Raw genomic sequence first — 19437 nt, forward strand, 5'->3', positions numbered from 1 at the left:
CTCACTAAACTGTAAGTGCTGAGACAGAAGCTTGGCTGTGGATGGAATATGATTATCTAACTTCTTATCTCAACAGCTTTTAGGTGCTTTTTCTTGCCAAACATCTTGACTGTTTCATTGCATCTGACTTTTTATGTATAATCTATTACCTCCTCATTTACCCCTACTTTCTACTTTATTTTAGGATTCTTTGTACAGGCATTGATAGTGAAGAACTGCTGAGACAGTGAAGCAAGTCTCCTGTGTAAAAATAGTAGCAATATGTCAGCCATGATTCCTTCATTCATGTTGGTTCTCTCAGTGGACATTCCTGGTCTGTGCTGTTTCACATGGAGGACTATTGCTGGTTCTACCCTACTGGAAACTTGAGAGCAGTACAATCTTGTTAAATCCTTCTCCACTTCTCTCTCCCCTAAAAAGAAGTTCACAGCTTGATGCTAATACCTTTTTATCTCTCTTTTTTTTTTTTTGGTCAGTGTTTAGTCATTAAGTAGTGTCCATCTCTTGGCTCTTTTGTGACCCCATAGACTGTAGCCTGCCAGGCTCCTCTGTCCATGAGATTCTCCAGGCAAGAATACTGGAGTGGGTTGCCATTTCCTTCTCCAATGCATGAAAGTGAAAAGTGAAAGTGAAGTTGCTCAGTCATGTCCGATTCCTAGCGACACGACTAGTCCCATGGACTGCAGCCTACCAGGCTCCTCCATCCATGGGATTCTCCAGGCAAGAGTACTGGAATGGGGTGCCATTGCCTTCTTCGAGTCACCTGGGAAGCCCCCATTTAATTTTACTGAAAATGTTACTATGATTCCTTTTTAAACTTCAGACAAAGAGCTTTGTCATACCAAAATAGTATATTTCATCTTGCGGTCAGAAGCACTTTTACTTACAAAGATTTTTTGTTATTTATTTTATTTTCATAAGTAGAATAAATCTTTCTTATTAAATAAGTAAAGTTTTATTTACTAAAGCAATTTATATATGATGGATTTTTAAAAATTAGAAAATCTTTATATAATAAGGACAATATTTATATATAAGTTCTATTACTTCTATCACAAAATCTCACTTTTATCACATTAAATTTTTTTAATTGACCCTTTAAAATAAAAATTTTGGTCTTATAAAGATGTCTTAGGATATATCAATCAGTGATTTTTATGAAAGGTATGCATTTTTTCAGTAGCTTATTCTCAAATAAATGGCAACCCACTCCAGTACTCTTGCCTGGAAAAGCCCATGGACGGAGGAGCGTGGTAGGCTACGGTCCATGGTGTCTCAAAGAGTCAGACACGACTGAGCGACTTCACTTCACTTCACTTCATTCTCAAATAAAACTACTCACATAGTTATTGGAATTTGGAGTAAACGGAAGAATAATTTGATGTTGCTTTTGGGGAATTTACAAAAGAGTTTCTGGGTAAGTTTTGAGACATGAGAATAACTCAGAAAATCAAAAATACAGAATCTATCTGAGTGAACTGCTCACATTAGTCTTGACTTCTCCATGTTAGTTAGAAGGACAGAAAGTATCACAGAGAGACAGCAGATAGCAAATATCCACATTCCCATTAGCATCCCACTCATTGCACAATTATGCAATTTGCTTTGCATAAGATAAGCATTATGCTTTTAAAAAGACACCATATCAAAAAGTGTGCACAGAAGATATAGAAAAGTAGCACAGGAGATATTAAAATAAACAGAAAAACTATGTATTCCATGGAATGCTTACACTCATTTGTAGCAACCAAAGACAAGGACACTGAACTATCTTTTCCCCCAACAACTTGCAGCCTTAGTTTTAGGAATGCAGCTGAGTGAAACGGAATTTGATGTTCAGGCTGCATTCCTCAGTGTAACGTGGGCAGAGAGCACCCCCTACTTTCTCCTGATTAAATAGCACCCCTGGCCAGGAAGAAAGGAGATACTGGCTCCATGTGGATATTTTGCTCAGAAAATCAGAAGGGATTTGTCTATAAGGTTCATTACCTCTTGGCCTCTATTGGCAATAACCCATATTCAGGAGGCCAGCATTGTGACACCCTCAAAGGAACTCCCTGAAGGAGGCAAAGTCTAGAAGGAGAATACCTGCTCTGAAGTTTCCCACCTTCCCTGAACTGAATCTGCACAGCCACCCCAGGAGGGGAGAATGCAGCTTTGAAAAATAACACCTTTGTTATTCCAAGTGTTAGAGATGAAGCTGAGTTTTCAGATGGCCTCAAGGTTTGTGCACCCTTCACCAAACACAGATGGAAACTGGACTCTTTGAACTGCTTTGAAAATCTGTTAGTAAGTATTGCTGTGGGTCTGTGAAGCAGCCATTGCTAACTTCTGACTGCCTGCAATTTTTATGGCTGTGTGATGACAAGGGATAAAATAGCTTCATTTTAGAAATAAATGGCTTATATGCCAGGGAGGGAAAACCCACCAATTAAGCAAGATTTAATCTTAACTATGGTAATTCAAAATGGTGGTCCTTAAAAACTGGCTGCAATATTTGCATTATAAATAACATTTGCGTTATAGAACATGCTGCTAATATTAACCCATTCACACTGTTCTCCTAAATATTTTGACTTTTTATGGTTTCAGTACTTTTTTCTGAAGACATTAAGATATATAAAGATGGATATCATCTATTTATATATCAAAGATTGGCATTACAGTTTTTCGAATTTTGTAAATTCCTTCAGAATATATTGACTCTTTGAATCTAAATCAGAAACACTTGCTGTCGTAAGTCAATGTCATGCTCTGGGTTACATAGTGGTTCCATGAAAAATAGTTCATATGTTTAACACCACAGTTTTTATTTGCCTATATTAGGAACAACCATTCAATATAAACCACTGCAAACTGACAACCTTGAATCACATTTAAGCCAGTAGAATTTACAATGTACCATCCATCAAAGTCTGTTACACATGAAGCATATAACAAGTTAGGTTGTTCTTGTTTTTTCCCTTCAAATAAAACTGAGCTACTGAGAGAAGGAATCTAGACATTTCTACTAACTAGTGGAAGGCTGTGAGAACTACAGCTGCTTGTTTTTAAGGATAAAACAAGGTTTGCCCACACAACAGATAGCATTAAACTCTTATGTTCTCAATGTAGTTTTATTATGATTTTATAAACACTAAAAGTTGCACAAGTACACCCAGTATGTGTTCATGTCTGGACCAAAAATCAACTATCCCTTAAGTTAGCAATGCCACATTCAGCAGGTTTTAAGGTTGCTATGGAGACATTAACTTAGCTGTTTTATGTACAACATTTTTTATGGTAGGAGTTTAACTATGTCAACAGAGGTACTTATGATATATATTTAATAAGAACACATGTTTTAGCCACAGCAGGCTGTCTCCTTGGAGCCCAGCAAGGATAGCTGTGTGACCCCTACCCCACCTCAGGATGTCCGCCAGCAGGACTGAGCAGACTCAGTAATCTCTTCCCTGATTTGAAAGAAAAATATACTTTTTCTTTCAAAAACAACAACAACAAAAAACTTGATGTATATATAAAGAGACCAGGAATCTGAGCTTCCTTGCAGCCTCCACACCCCAGGGTTCACTGAGTGACTGTAAAATTCTGGCATGCACAATCTTTATTTCTAATTCTTTATTTCATCCTTCTTACCACAGGTATTACTTACAAGTGAGAGGAAGAAACCTCATATCATGAGAATTTACAATCTCTCTATCTTCCTTGAATTTAAAATGCTGTGTAATTCAAAGGTAGCACTGAAATTTCAATGATGTTTCAAGAAAGGGTTTGTGGAACTATTACCAGTATCTGATAAAAACTACCTGATGGAAGAAAAAGAAAGATAATTAGGAACTAAACAGAAGAAAGGGCAGGAATGAAAGAAAGCCTTGTCACCTGGTTTTCTTCCAATCTATTATTTTGTTGATGAGGAAGCCAAAGAAGATGTGTAAGAAAAACCTCATTCCCATTTTTGAGATAAAACAAAACAAAAAAATTGAATGGAAAAAGAAATTATATGACTGCCTTGCTGGTGTCCCTGCATCATTCTTAAAAAATACTCTCAGAAAGAGTAAGGGCAAGAATCATGATACAGAGTTGGACAGCATCTTCAAGTGACTAGACTTGCATAATAACTTGTGATCACTTTAAATTCAATCTAGGTTCATTATTTTAGAACTGCAAATTGTGCCGAGGGCTAGAAGTAAAATGATTAAAGCAGTCTTTGCCAGAGCCACCCTGTGTGATGATGCTGCTTGTGAACAACCTTGAGACTCTCAAGCCCAGGATGGAAGTGGGGCTGTAATAAGGCCACTTTCTGCTCACCAAGCCACAGCCTCACAATGTGCTGCCTACCAGCAGAAAAGTCTTATGGACTCTGTGGGAGAGGGAGACGGTGGGAAGATTTGGGAGAATGGCACTGAAACATGTAAAATATCATGTATGAAACGAGTTGCCAGTCCAGGTTCGATGCACGATACTGGATGCTTGGGGCTGGTGCACTGGGACAACCCAGAGGGATGGAATGGGGAAGGAGGAGGGAGGAGGGTTCAGGATGGGGAACACATGTATACCTGTGGCGGATTCATTTTGATATTTGGCAAAACTAATACAGTTATGTAAAGTTTAAAAATAAAAATAAAATAAAAAAATGAAAAAAAAAAAAAAAAAAAACCTCATACAAACAAGGGACACCTTTTTAAATGTACACACTGTCACTCCACAGATGCTCTCTGGCCTCAGTGTGGCTCAAAGAATACCGACTGGTTATGTCAGGCCCCAAAGCTGCATTGGATACTTAATTTTTCATGTAAGAGGCAAGCTGCCAGCAGTTGTATATAACTTTTTAATCTAAGTCCTCAAAAGAAAGAGAAGTCTTTATCAGGAAAAACATGGTGTGGTCCCCAAGCTCCCCCTACCATCTCCCCTCACTCTCCCTCATGCCTCCTCTGCTCACTGGTCCCAGGGGTCATTGCACTTGCTCGAGCCTAGAACACTCCCTCTACATGGCTGCCCTGTGTTTCATTTCCTCACTCTGTGCAGGTGCTCAACCATCTCCTTACCAGAAAAGCCTTGCTGGCAGGTCTATCTAACATGGAGCAACCTCTCTGCTAATCCCCAAGCACTTTGGAATGGTGGTTTCCTTATGGTTCCTAATTTTTCTTCATTTAACGTACCATTCCTTACCTATATTACATATTTAATTAGTGGTCTATTTATAGTCTGTCTCCCAAAACACGAATCTAAGCTTCAGAAAGCAGAAATGTTTGCTTATTTTGTTTTTTGCATTATCTCTACCTCTGCCAACTCTGGGATGTCACCTGTGATCTAATCTGTCATCAGCCCATCTGGGTAGACTTGTCTTAGGGTTTACCCCCTTCATCTCCTCTCCAGATATTAAATAAAAGTCAACATGTACTAAAAGGAACTCCACTCCCATCATTTAATCAACATTTAAAAGTTTAAGTACTGTATCCTTTTCTGAAACAAAAAATTGAATAAATTATGTAAAATATGAAAAAGTTCCATACAAAGTGATTTATGGTGATACAGGAGCTTATTCCTGTCTACCTCAAAAATCAAGGTTCTTATTGTCCCTGCATCAGTTAGGAATTCTCTTAGGTGACACATAATAGCACCATTATGCAATGGGAAATACGTATCAGGAATTATCTTTTCCTCTAGCAAGAACTTTTGAAGCTGACAGTCTAAGACAAACACAGCCCTTCAACAATACCTTCATTACTTCAGTTACTTTTACTTTTCTTATCCTCATTCTTGGCTGTACCTTTCATCCTCATGGTGATAACATAATGTATTCCCCATCATTCTGCATCACTGATTCATGTTTTAGGCAGGAAAGTTAAGTTGTGGTGAGGTAAAAAATACAATCCAGTAAAGTCTGACCATTTTAAAGAAGACTTTCCAGAATTTTGTCCAGAAACACCTACTTATATCCCACCAGGAGCCAGAAAAGTGTAACTTTTCAAGGAATGAAATTCTACCTCCTTTTAAATCAGGTTTTGGTGGTAAGAAAGAAACAATGAATAATGAGAAGAGAACTAGTACATAATCCCTCATTGTTCCTACAAGAGGGTGGTAGATATCAGATTATCAACCAACAGGTCTGCTAAAGTGAAAAAGGAGAATGTTTTCTCCATAAAAATTCTCTCAAAAAAAAATTGAACCTTCATTTGGTCTTATTACACAGTGTAATTTTTATAGCAGTGTCATGCACAAAGGATTATTCTAAATCATTAATAAAAAGACAAATAGAAAAAAAAGGGCCAAGGGATATGACACTTGCCCAAAATAGCCAATAGAAAGCAAAAGATGCTCAACCTCACTTATGTGCAGGAAATGCAAATTACAACAATGAGATATTATTTCACATCTTCAGTTTGGCAGAAGTAAAAAGCCTGGATAATATCAAACATCTGCAAAAATGTAAGAAAATGGCAGCTCCTATACCACTGAAGAGTGTAAATCAATACAATAATTTTGAGAGCCATTTGGTGATGCTTAGTGAAGCTGAGAAGGAAATGGCAGCCCACTCTAGTATTCTTGCCTGGAGAACTCCCAGGACAGAGGAGACTGGCAGGCTACAGTCCATGGGGTCGCAGAGAGTCATAAACAATTGTGCGACTCACAAACACACACACACACACAGTGAAGCTGAAGATGCTAGCATTCTGCCAATGGCAAATATCCCAGAATGCCCTTGCACATTGAACCCAAAAAGATGTGCGTACATATGTAGATTTTATTATTGTTTGTGATACCAATTGGCTAGTTTGAGTGGGCAGGGCTTTACTACACCCATTTTATGGTTTGCTCCTTCCTGTGCAAAGCAGGAGGATACTGAGATATTACACATTTCGACTTGGAATGGTCCTAATATCTTAATACATATGGAACCAATTCTCCACATATCAAACACTGCTGACAGAGGGGACATTCACAAATAGCCCTTTTGGGGTCTACACTTCTATCTTGTAATGGAGTCAAGAATAAATATGCTCTGATTTTGTTACAGCTTTGCAATCTGCCACTTTTGTGACGCTGCTGCTGCTGCTAAGTCGCTTCAGTCGTGTCCGCCTCTGTGGGGCCCCAGACGGCAGCCCACCAGGCTCCCCCGTCCCTGGGATTCTCCAGGCAGGAACACTGGAGTGGGTTAGGCCTACTTAATCTCTACCTCATCACAGAATGAAAACCTGGTGGAGATAAACTAAATATTTACTAAACATTAAAACTGACTTCAGGAGTTACATCAGCAACATGGTCAAACAATAAAAACTTGGCAGCCATCCACAGACAAAAATGCCTTGGAGGGAGCTCTGGGACACAGGACCGTATGCCCATGAATCCAGGAGGAGTCCTGCCTACCCCTGCACCTGGTAATGAACATAAAGAACTCAGTCCTGGCTTCAGCCCCTCTTGGCCACAGTCTGGGAGCCCATGGAGAACACTGTCTTAGACAACCACACAAAAATGAGAGAGTTTTTTTGGAAGGGAAAATCTTTAGCTGAGCAGTTTCAACACACTGTTAGAGTGAAAAAAAAAAAAAAAAAAAAAAAAGAGTTTGAATTCTCTGGAGAGAGTAAGAGAAATTGACTTTACCTATGTCACTTCTCCCCCAAGGCGGCACAGCTCAGGGCCAGGAGAGATCTTCTTGGCCCATGATTTTTCCCGCAGGGGAACTGAGAGTGTGTGAGTGAGTGCTCAGGTTTCCCACTTATGCAGGAAGCTGCCAAAAGAGGTCCTCTTCTTTCTCACCCTCTCCCAAGAACGGACTCATGAGCTACATTACTGCAAACTGGAAAGAAGCTGAGAGAGCAGCAGATTAGACCCTTGGAAGGCACTAAAGGGAATCAGATCCTACTGTGTCACAGACTCCATCAAGAAGTCCACCCAAAAGCACTGGGGATACTTCCCCTACAGGGTCTCACAGTCAGTCCATGGGCACCAGAGCACTCTATGTACCCTCAACCCTGTGGCTGGCTCCCTGAATGGACTCCCTATGGCGGTGACACGGAGTTTTGGAAGATGCCTAGTGAGCACATGAAAAAGTTGGTCCAAATCTGCAGGACAAGGAGAGATCTCAAACTTTAGCTTTATCTCTGCCCTTGGCAAAGCAAGAGAGAAACTGTCAGCACCTGGTTGAGTGCATGGCTAGATTGATAAAAAGGCATACAAGATACAAGCTTAAAAATTCTTCCCTAAGAGGGAGCAAGAAATGTGGAGCAGGTATATCCACAAAAGGTCTGAGAATGTCATAGAATATGAGGAGGAAGAGCAAGATTTTAGCAGAGCAGTTTCAGCACAGTGTTGGAACAAAAAAATGAGTTTGAGTTAACTGGAGAGAGTAAAAGAAACAGACTTTACCTACATCACCTCTCCCTCATGACCCCACAGCTCAGGGCCAGAAGAGACCTTTTTGTTCCATGATTCCTCCCATAGGGGAACTGAGAGCAAGTGAGTAATTTTTCAATCAAAAGGCACTGAATAGTTGGATGGGTAAAAAATAAGTAAATAAATCTTAAATTTTTATGGAGTCACTGAGAACTCAAGATGGAAAAGCAATACTGAGAATGAAGAACAAAATTGGTATCATTATGCTTACTGATTTCAAACTATAATTTAAAGCTATAGACACACATACCAATAGAACAGAATCAAAAGCCCAGAAATAAACCCTCAACCTCTATCTGACAAGGGGGTCAAGCAATGTTGAAAAAACTGGATACTTACAAGCAGAAGAATGAAGTCGGACTCCTATCTTACACCACTCACAAAAATTAACTCAAGATGGATAAAAGACTTAAACATAAGACCTAAACCTCCTAGAAGAAAACATAGGGAGAAGCTCCTTTATATCCTGACAATGACATTTTTGGGGGGATATGGCACTAAAAGCACAAGTAACAATAGCAAAATAAATAAATGGACTACATAAAATTAAAAAGCTTCATTACAGCAAAGGAAACAATCAACAAAATAAACAGGCAAACTAGTGAATGGGAAAAATATTTGCAAAGCATATATCTAATAAAGGACTAATAATCAAAATATATAAAGAATGCATATAATACTATTTACTCAATAGTACAAATAATATCCATTTAAAAATGTGCAGAGGAGGGACTTCTCTGGTAGTCCAGGGAAGGTTAAGGCTCTGCCTTTCCAATAAAAGAGGTGTGGGATTGATACTTGGTCAGGGAACTAAGAATCTGCATATCATGCAGTGAAAGTGAAAGTCATTCAGTTGTGTCCAACTCTTTGCAACCCCGTGGACTGTAGCCCCCCAGGCTCCTCTGTCCATGGGGCTTCTCCAGGCAAGGACACTGCCATGCCCTCCTCCAGGGGATCTTCCCAACCCAGGGATCGAACCCAGGTCTCCCTCACTGCAGGTGGATTCTTTTACCAACTGAGCCATTAGGGAAGTACAGCCAAGGGGGGGAAAAAATGTTTTAAATGGATAGATAAACTGAATAGACACTTTTCCAAAGAAGATATATTAATGGCCAGCAGGTACCTGAAAAGAGATTCAACATCTAATCATCAGAGAAGTGCAAATCAACACAATAATATGTCACTTCACATCTATTAGAATGAATTTTATTAAAAGAAGATAACAAGAAGAAAAGATAATCCTTACGCACTGTTGGTAGCAGTATAAATTGGTATAACTACCCTGAAAAATAGTATGCTGCTGCTACTGCTGTTAAGTCACTTCAGTCGTGTCCGACTCTGTGCAACCCCATAGATGGCAGCCTACCAGGCTCCCCCGTCCCTGGGATTCTCCAGGCAAGAACACTGGAGTGGGTTGCCATTTCCTTCTCCAATGCATGAAAGTGAAAAGTGAAAGTGAAGTCACTAAGTCATGTCCAACTCTCTGCGATCCTGTGGACTGCAGCCTACCAGGCTTCTCTGCCCATGGGATTTTCCAGGCAAGATTACTGGAGTGGGTTGCCATTGAAAAATAGTATAGAGGTACTTCAAAATTAAAAACAGAATTATCCTATAATCTAGAAATTCTACTTCTGGGCAGGCACCTAAAGGAAATAAAATTGTTATACTGAAGAGAAATTTGTACCCCCGTGTTCCTGCAGAATTACTCACAGCAGCCAATATAGAAACAACCTAAATGTCTATAGATGAATGGATAAAGAAGATATGGGTTTTGTGTGTATGCACAAATATTATTAAATATTTATCCAGGAGAAAAAAGGGAATCCTGCCACTTGTGACAACATGGCTAGCCCTACAGAGCATTACTCTAGATGCAATAAATGAAACAAAGACAAACATCGTACAATATTACTTATATGAGGAATTTCAAAAAGTTATATTCATGGAGAGAGAGTAAAATGGTGGCTGCCAGGGGCTGGGAGATGGTGAAAATAAGAGATGTTGGTCAAAGGGTCTAAACTTTCAATTATAAGATATTAAAAAATAGGTTCTGGGGATCTAATGTATAACTATAATTTACAATGCTGCACTATATATGTGAAAGTCATTAGGAGAATAGGTCTTAAATATTCTTACAATAAACAAGAAATTATAATTATCTGATGTGATGGAAGTGTAACACCATGGTGGTAAACATTTTCTAGTGTGTAAGTATATCAAATCATCACAGTGTACACAGTAAACATATAAAATGTTATATGTCAATTATATCTCAACAGACTTAGAATACAACACTGGCTTCTAATCAAGGAGTCAAACATTGCCCTAAATATCCTGGCCCTAAAAAAGAAAAGCAGTACCAATAAGCAAATATGCAAAGAACATATAATGATGTGATAAATATATTATCTTTATATTCATGATTTGGTCATTAACAAGTCATATTATTTTGAAAATTATGAAGAAAATATATTTTCACTTAAAAGTATTTGTTCAGTCGTTCAGTCATGTCCGACTCTTTGAGATCCCATGGACTGCAGTGCGCCAGGCCTCCCTGTCCATCACCAACTCCCGGGGTTCACCCAAACCCATGTCCATAGAGTCGGTGATGCCATCCAACCATCTCATCTTCTGTTGTCCCCTTCTCCTCCTGCCCTCAATCTTTGCCAGCATCAGGGTCTTTTCCAATGAGTCAGCTTTTCACATCAGGTGGCCAAAGTATTTGAGCTTCAACTTCAGCACCAGTCTTTGCAATGAATATTCAGGGTTGATTTCCTTTAGGATTGACTGGTTTGACCTCCTTGCAGCCCAAGAGACTCTCAAGAGTCTTCTCCAGCACCATAGTTCGAAAACAGCAATCCTTCAGCTCTCAGCCTTCTTTATAGTCCAACTCTTATATCCATACATGACTACTGGAAAAACCATAGCTTTGACTATATGGACCTTTGTTGGCAAAGTGATGTCTCTGCTTTTTAATATGCTGTCTAGGTTGGTCATGGTTTTTCTTCCAGGGAGCAAGCATCTTTTAATTTCATGGCTGCAGTCACCATCTGCAGTGATTTTGGAGCTCAAAAAAAACAAAGTCTGTCTCTGTTTCCATTTTTCCCCATTTATTTGCAATGAAGTGATGGGAACAGATGGCATGATCTTAGTTTTTTGAATGTTGAGTTTTAAACCAGCTTTTTCACTTTCATCAAGACACTCTTTAGCACCTCTTCGCTTTCTGCCATTAGGGTCACTTGTCATCTACATATCTGAGGTTACTGATTATTTCTCCTGGCAAGCTTGATTTCAGCTTGTGTTCACCTAGCCTGGCATTTCGCATGATTTACTCTACATATAATTAAATAAGCAGGGTTACAAGATACAGCCTTGACATACTCCTTTCCCCATTTTGAACCACTCCACTGTTCCATGTCCAGAACTTAAAAGTATATGTGAGTACTTTGATGCAGTGATCACTATGTCATTGAAGTCATCTTTAAGAACAGTGATTCCATTCTTTCAGAACAATTAAGAACAAATTCAGGAGTGCTATGTGACAAATTCCTGTTTGACTAGAGAGAGTTTCATAGTGATTTCTTACTCCCTTTCTAAGAGTTTCAGTTTCTGGTTCTACCGTTCTGAAGAGACTGGGTTAAAAAAAAAAAAAAAAAAAAGCTTGATATTTCTTAATAAATCTGTCACATTCAAATTGCTAATTTTCCTTAAGGGTTATTTTTCCTTCTATTTTGTCATTTCAGCTTCTGTGTAATTTCTCATGATTTTAGAAATTGCATATACTTCTACCATAATACAAGCAATGGATACATATCTATGTGTGTGTATGTGTGTATATATAAGTAAAAGTTTCACACAATTTCTTCTAGTGAATTTGATGTGGTAAAATATATAAAAGTATTATGAGAAAATAAATTGAAACTATTTTGCCATATTGTGAGCACATGAAAAATGTATCACATTTTAATTGAGAAGTTACACCTCTTAAATCATTAATTTGTTATTTTTTTTAGTTCACATCAATATTTAGCATATTTTCTTTCTCAGGGGATGTTTTGTTTTCTCTTTCATGCTCCACAGGCTTCTATTAAAACTAAAATATGCCAACAGATCACTAAAGAGTCATTTATCAAAGCATTCCTTCGCTCTTAGTATTTGTGACTGGTGACCTTTAATGCAAAGTGAACAGACTATATATTACCCAAGTTATAGTTCTTCATTCAGTGGCTACCTAGTAGAGACTTCCATATTTTAAAGGCATACTAAAAATATATAAAACCTATACATACAATATTTTCATTTTCATGTAACTTTCATTCTAATGTAAATTTGGAATTATATATTTCTAAATATTACATAAAGATTCAGAGATTAGTTTAAATTACTTCTTTCACTATCTTCCCAAAATACAATGGGGGGAAAATAATATGAAAAATATATATATATGTGAATCACTGTTGTACAGCAGAGATTAACACAACATTGCAAATTAACTATACTTCAGTAATTTCTTTTTTTTAATGGCAGAAATGATGTGTGTTTTCTCCAATTCTGGTTTATAATAAGCACAGTTTCTGTCTTGTTTGCTACTTATCTCTCTCTTCCTTGGATTTGGGTAAGTCATGTCCCAAACAGCTCTGTGGGGAGGTCCATGTGGTGACTGCATCTGCGGCTGATGCCTTCCCCCATGAAACTCTAAATCAGAAATGTACAGCAAATCTAATCCCAGATTCATGACCCTCAGAAATTGTGTTAGACAATAAATGTTTATTGTTTCAAGCTGTTGTGTTTTAGGCTGATTCGTTCTATAGTCATAGATAACTAATATAGCACCTAAGCACAGCATCAGAGACACAGAAAAAACAGTGGACACTAAACTTTTATTTTCAGACTCACTAATAAAAGTTTTTCCTTGAATGTATATAAGTGGGAAAACTTTCCACCAATAAACTCCAAGACATATTTAACATGTATTTTACATGTATCATGCAATTTAGACTGCCGTTAAGCAATTCATCAATATAAGTCCTCTCTTCCTGGCTTAATATTCACTAAGCAGCCCTCTGATTGATTTGACTTTCCAAGAAGTCTGACTACAAAGAGAAACTTCACTGATCATGCTGGCATGAGTATTCAGATCACTGGGGAAGCTGCTCTCCCTACTAAATTAAATTGGCAATCTGATTTTAGGCATTTATGTTAAGAGACTAGTTACTGTGAACCTGCCACTGTGACAGCCTGCTTTTGATGGGCTGTGAAACTTGAGATTCCAAGCCTAAAAGAATAGAGCCAAATCATCAATGCACAAAACTCAGTGTATTTACAAAAGCACTGTCTCCTTGAGAGGATAGACCATAGTCCTTCTACAGATGAAACTTCCCTTAAAATCAACATTTCTTTGTGAGAGTACCTCGTGGCTTAATAACAACGTGAGAAAAGAAATTCCCTGTCACTGAAATCAAGTGAGAATTCACATCATTGTCACATTTCATACCATGGAAGCTCCATGAGGAAAGAGATTCTGTCCTGTTCATTCACCGATATACTTTGTGCCAGGTGCAGTAGGTACTCAGTAAATTTTCATGCCGCTAAGTCACTTCAGTCGTGTCCAACTTTGTGCGACCCCATAGACGGCAGCACACCAGGCTCTGCCGTCCCTGGGATTCTCCAGGCAGGGACACTGGAGTGGGTTGCCATTTCCTTCTCCAATGCATGAAAGTGAAAAGTGAAAGTGAAGTCGCTCAATCGTGTCTGACTCTTCGTGACCCCATGGACTGCAGCCTGCCAGGCTCCTCTGTCCATGGGATTCTCCAGGCAAGAGTACTGGAGTGGGGTGCCACTGCCTTCTCTGAGTAAATTTTCATAAATGAACATAAATTTAGATACTATGCAAACATTCTTGTGTGTTTCACGACTGAGTTCTCTCTCTCATTTCTCATGGAAGCCACTGAATATCTTTAATTTTCTCATATATCCAAAAGTGAAAAATGTATTAGTAAATTACTTATTTCCTAATTCAACATTAAAATGTAAATCTCAAGGGATGATCTTTCAGCCTCCTGCCACAAAATTCATAACAATTTGTATCAACAATAAGTCATATTAACATGTCCTAAAGACCATTCCATAATCACACATACATATGTACCTAAGTTGGTTAAAAGTGGTACATTTTTGCTTTCTTCTAATATTTCAACTGAGTTATAATTAACACACAATATTATATTAGTTTCAGGTTTACAACAGAGTGATTCAATATTTCAGGCATAATGATCACCATGATACAACCAGCTACCTTCCATCATCAAACTGTTACAGTATTACTGATGATATTCTCTATGTGCACATTACACCCCCATGACTTATTTACTTTATAGCTGGAAGTTTATACCTTTTAACCTCTTTCACCTAGTTCGTCAGTCCCCCCACCTCCCTTCTCTCTGGCAACTACCAGTTAGTCTTCTGTATCTATGTCTGCTTCTGTTTTGTTTTATTCATTTGTTATTTTTTTTTTTAGATTCCACTTATAAATGAGCCCACACCATATTTGTTTATCTCTGTCTGATTTATTTCACTTAGCATAATACCCTCCAGGACAATCCATGTAATTTGAAAAGAGGAAAGTTCCTCTTCCTTCATTGCACCACTATTTACAGTAGCCAAGATATGGAACCTAAGTGTTCATCAACAGATGACTGGATAAAATGTTGTATATATATATATGTATGTATACAATGGACTATTATTCAGCAGTAATAAAGAATGAAATCTTGCCATTTGAAGCAACATGCATCAACCTAGAGGATGTTAAGCTAAGTGATTTGTTCTTAATATTCTTGGAAAATCTACAATGTCACCATGTAGGACAATAATAACTTGAGCTTTATAAGTGTATATGTAAAGAAATTATATCTCTAGTTTACTCTACCACAAATTTTAATAAAAAAAATGCATCACAAATTACATAGCACTATTTCTAGGTTTTAGAATAATATTCTGGCTAATTAATTTCTAGGTCAAGAGTACAACATTATGAATGGTATTATCCTATTATTCTCAGGAAGGTTTGACTACCTTACAATTTTACCACTTTTTTTTTTGTTTTTGGTCAAGCCACACAGCTTGCAGGATCTTAGTTCCCCCACCAGGGATTGAACCTGGGCCTGGCAGTGAAAGTGCAGAGTCCTAACCACTGGACTGCCAGAAAATTCCCTTTACTACTATTTTATGAGTAATTCTATATCTACTTCTATTAGATATTATAAATGCTGGCTAATTTCTTAGAAGAAAATTGCTTCTAGTATGAATCCTTCATTTCAGTTCAGTTGCTCAGTCATTTCTGACTCTTTGCGACCCCATGAATCACAGCACGCCAGGCCTCCCTGTCCATCACCACCTCCCAGAGTTCACCCAAACTCATGTCCATCGAGTCGGTGATGCCATCCAGCCATCTCATCCTCTGTTGTCCCCTTTTCCTCCTATCCCCAATCCCTCTCAGCATAAGAGTCTTTTCCAATGAGTCAACTCTTCGTATGAGGTGGCCAAAGTACTGGAGTTTCAGCTTCAGCATCATTCCTTCCAAAGAAATCCCAGGGCTGATCTCATTTAGAATGGACTGGTTGGATCTCCTTGCAGTCCAAGGGACTCTCAAGAGTCTTCTCCAACACCACAGTTGAAAAACATCAATTCTTCGGCACTCAGCCTTCTTCACAGTCCAACTCTCACATCCATACATGACCACAGGAAAAACCATAGCCTTGACTAGATGGACCTTTGTTGGCAAAGTAATGTCTCTGCTTTTCAATATGCTATCTGAAGTTGGTCAAAACTTTTCTTCCAAGGAGTAAGAGTCTTTTAATTTCATGGCTGCAGTTACCACCTGCAGTGATTTTGCTTTATTTAATATTTCTCAAATATTTTGCATATTTTTCAATTAAATGTGAGATTGGCCACTTTTTTGTGTTTAATCCATTTGAATATTTTGCCAGTAATAGGTCTGTTTAAGATTTAAAAAAATATTTTTCTACTCATCTCTTATTGATATGTGTGAACTCATTTCATAAATTTTTTAATTTTAAAAATACTGTATTACTCATCTGATACATGTATATTTCTAGTTTTTGCTAGCTTTATTACTATTTGATATATAATCTATAACAAATCTGTGAAGCTATGAAATATATGAATAAAATGATCACCCATCTTCACGACTATCTTCCATCTACCCATGAGGCTTAAAAAATGATTTGGGGAAAATAGACTCCTAAGGTGTCCTGTGTCCCTTTGTAAGGATGCTATTGTAAATGTACTGTTTTTTAAAAATTCTACATTCTAGCTTGGTTTCTAATGACCTCATTCTTTTGCTAAATTCACTGTCTAAAATAAGTAGTTTATATTTTTTAGAATTTTTCTATCCTACATACCATGCTATATGTAAATAATAATAGTTTTATTTCCTGTATTCTAGGCTTTGCATTTTTCTTCTTGCTTCATTGCAATAGCTATGACATCTAGGACAATGACAAACAAATACAGTAAGTGTGGGTGTCCTTGCCTTAGTCTCTGAGTGAAACTTTAATATTTACAACCAATTAGCATGCTATTTCCTGTATTTTGAGTAGATGTCTTTAAAGTAATTTAAGCTTGTTTTTAGGCTTCCCTGGTTGTTCTGACTGTAAAGAATCTGCCTGCAATGCAGGAAACCCAGGTTCAATCCCTAAATTGGGATGATCCCCTGAAGAAGGGAATCGCTACCCACTCCAGTATTATTGCCTGGAAAATCCCACAGACAGAGGAGACAGGTGGGCTACAGTTCATGCAGTTGCAAAGAGTGGACAGGACTGAGCAACTTTTGGTTTCAAGTTTATTTTTAGCTTACAAAGTTTTTTTTTTTTTTATCATACAACACTGTTATATTTTACTAAATGCTATTTCTTCATTTACTGAAAAAAATTACTTGATTTTTCTCACTTTCTTTGTTACAGTGGGGAATTATACTAGGTGATCTTAAAATGCCTAAACTCAACTCAGATATCTTGGAATAACACCAACTTGTTCCTCAAGTCTAATATTTTTATACATTGCTTGATGAATTTGATCAGTTTGGTTTGAATCATCACATCCTTGTTTATGGGAGATATTTTTTAAATTTCTTTTCAGGTTTTTTTCATCAAAATTTTGCATAAACCAAGATAGACAATTTTCCCTTTTTTTCTATTCTTTGAAATGTTATTTCTATTATAAAAACTTCATATGTTCAATTGTAAATCACTAAACTTTTTTTTTAATACAGAGGTAAGCATACATGTGAAGGATTTAATTAAAGATCCAATATCTTTGATAGGTATAGGCCTATTCAGATTTTCTATCTCTTTCTGTATTGGTTTTGGTAACTTCTGGTTTTAAAGGAAACTGTTTATATAATTTATGTTGTAAAATTTACTAGAAAGTATTTGTTCATAATTTCAGCTTTGTTATCTTTTTAAATTACTACAGAAACTTCTACTACTGCTTCCTTTTTCATTTCTGACATCGGTAAATTTTCTTTCCTCTTGCCCTGGATAGAGGTTGTTAATACATCTTGTTATGGGCTTCAAGGATGATACTCTTGACTTGGTTGATTATCTCAATTGTACATTTATTTTCTTTTCTACTATCTTGTTTTATTATTTTCTTTCTATTTCTAAATTGATTTTTCTTCTAATTTCTTGAGATATATTTAGAAATTGATTTTCAGCCTTCATTTTTGCCTAACAGATGCACCAACTACATTATTCTGTTTGTGCTTAGATGCAGAAAAATACAAGAGAACACTATTTCCACACAGTGAGAAAGAAAAGCCAGAAAATCCCCAAACTATATCTATATCTATATATATAAACAGTAAGAGTTGAGGTTGTTAGAATAGGAAAAAAGGAGTCCAAAATGGCAGTGGCTAAAAGACAAAGAAGGAAAAAGCCCGCAAAAATAGAACAAAGAAAGGTCTGAGGACCAGAGTGAGGACGTTAGGTAAAACAAACAGCCCTCCTGGCTAGCCCAGTTTACATAGGGCAGGCTCAGGAGGAGGAGAAAAATTGTATAAAAAGAGGAGCCAAAACTGAGCCCGGGGCTTCTCTTCTAGTCTTTTGGTCAGCCCTCCCTCATGCCTCAAGAATGTATTTTCCTTTGCTTGCCAATAAAACAGCTATAACACTGGTCCATCTGTCACTTCAAATTTTTGCAGCGGCAAGACACAACGAGGAAATAACAAACTCCTCCAACAAGGTCAAAAGGCAACCAGATGAACTGAGTTTCAAAGGGTTATAAAGGCCTCTTAGAAGATAGAGACACAAACTGTTTTACCTTTTTCAGAGCACTGGAAGAAGAGACAGCCACCACTCAAGAGGAAGAAGAAAACTAACAATTTCACAAATTCATAGTAGCCGGAATAATGTGACACTTTAGACTCCAAGGGAACCCAAAACAGAAGTGGAGCCTATACTCACCTAAATCACTTTTCCCAGCCTCTAAACCCAGAGCTCCAGGGCACAGAGGTGGAGACCTCTGGGAGTCCCCCTAGCCAGCCCGCCTGTAACTCCGTCCACTTCCGGAAACCTGTTCTCAGCCAGCAAGTCTTCACCTGTGCAAAGAACTCTCATCTGCTAGGGTTCAAAAGAGCTACTTACTGTGATGAAGGGGTGGAAAGGCAACACCCTTGACCCTGTTTTGGGGAAAGGGAAACTGCTGCGGGAAAGCTGAGAGGTAAAAGCTGTCTGCACTTCAAGTGGGACGCAGGAGTATCCATCTGCCCACACCCAAGAGCCTGAACACAGAAACAGTAATCCCTCCCACCACGAGGCCCAGGTATAATGCTATTGAGAGAAGTAAAGCAGAAGCCCCTACTGAGCCTGGAGGTAAGGTAGGAAACCTGACTGAGCACGGGATACAGAACACTCATGCAAAGTACCTGCGCTGTCACCGGGATGCCACGGAGCTCTGTCCAGTACACCTAGAGGGAAATTTAGAGAGGAGGGGTTTACATTAGAAAATTTAAAAAGGTTTCAA

General features: G+C 38.0%; 1 long non-coding RNA gene across 2 annotated transcripts in view; it reads right to left on the reverse strand.

The window, feature by feature from the left end:
• LOC123334514 overlaps nt 1–19023 on the reverse strand; it is a 53461-nt gene extending 34438 nt beyond the window's left edge. The window contains exon 1 of one of the 2 annotated variants that reach the window (XR_006552517.2): nt 18879–19023. This is a non-coding gene — a long non-coding RNA (uncharacterized LOC123334514). Of the gene's footprint in view, nt 1–18735 lie in introns of both variants that reach the window. The other variant, XR_006552514.2, reaches the window with a different exon arrangement.
• Between the last annotated feature and the right edge of the window lie 414 nt (nt 19024–19437).

The sequence above is a fragment of the Bubalus bubalis genome, chromosome 1 (genome assembly GCF_019923935.1).
Source record: "Bubalus bubalis isolate 160015118507 breed Murrah chromosome 1, NDDB_SH_1, whole genome shotgun sequence".
Taxonomy (NCBI): Eukaryota; Metazoa; Chordata; class Mammalia; order Artiodactyla; family Bovidae; genus Bubalus; species Bubalus bubalis.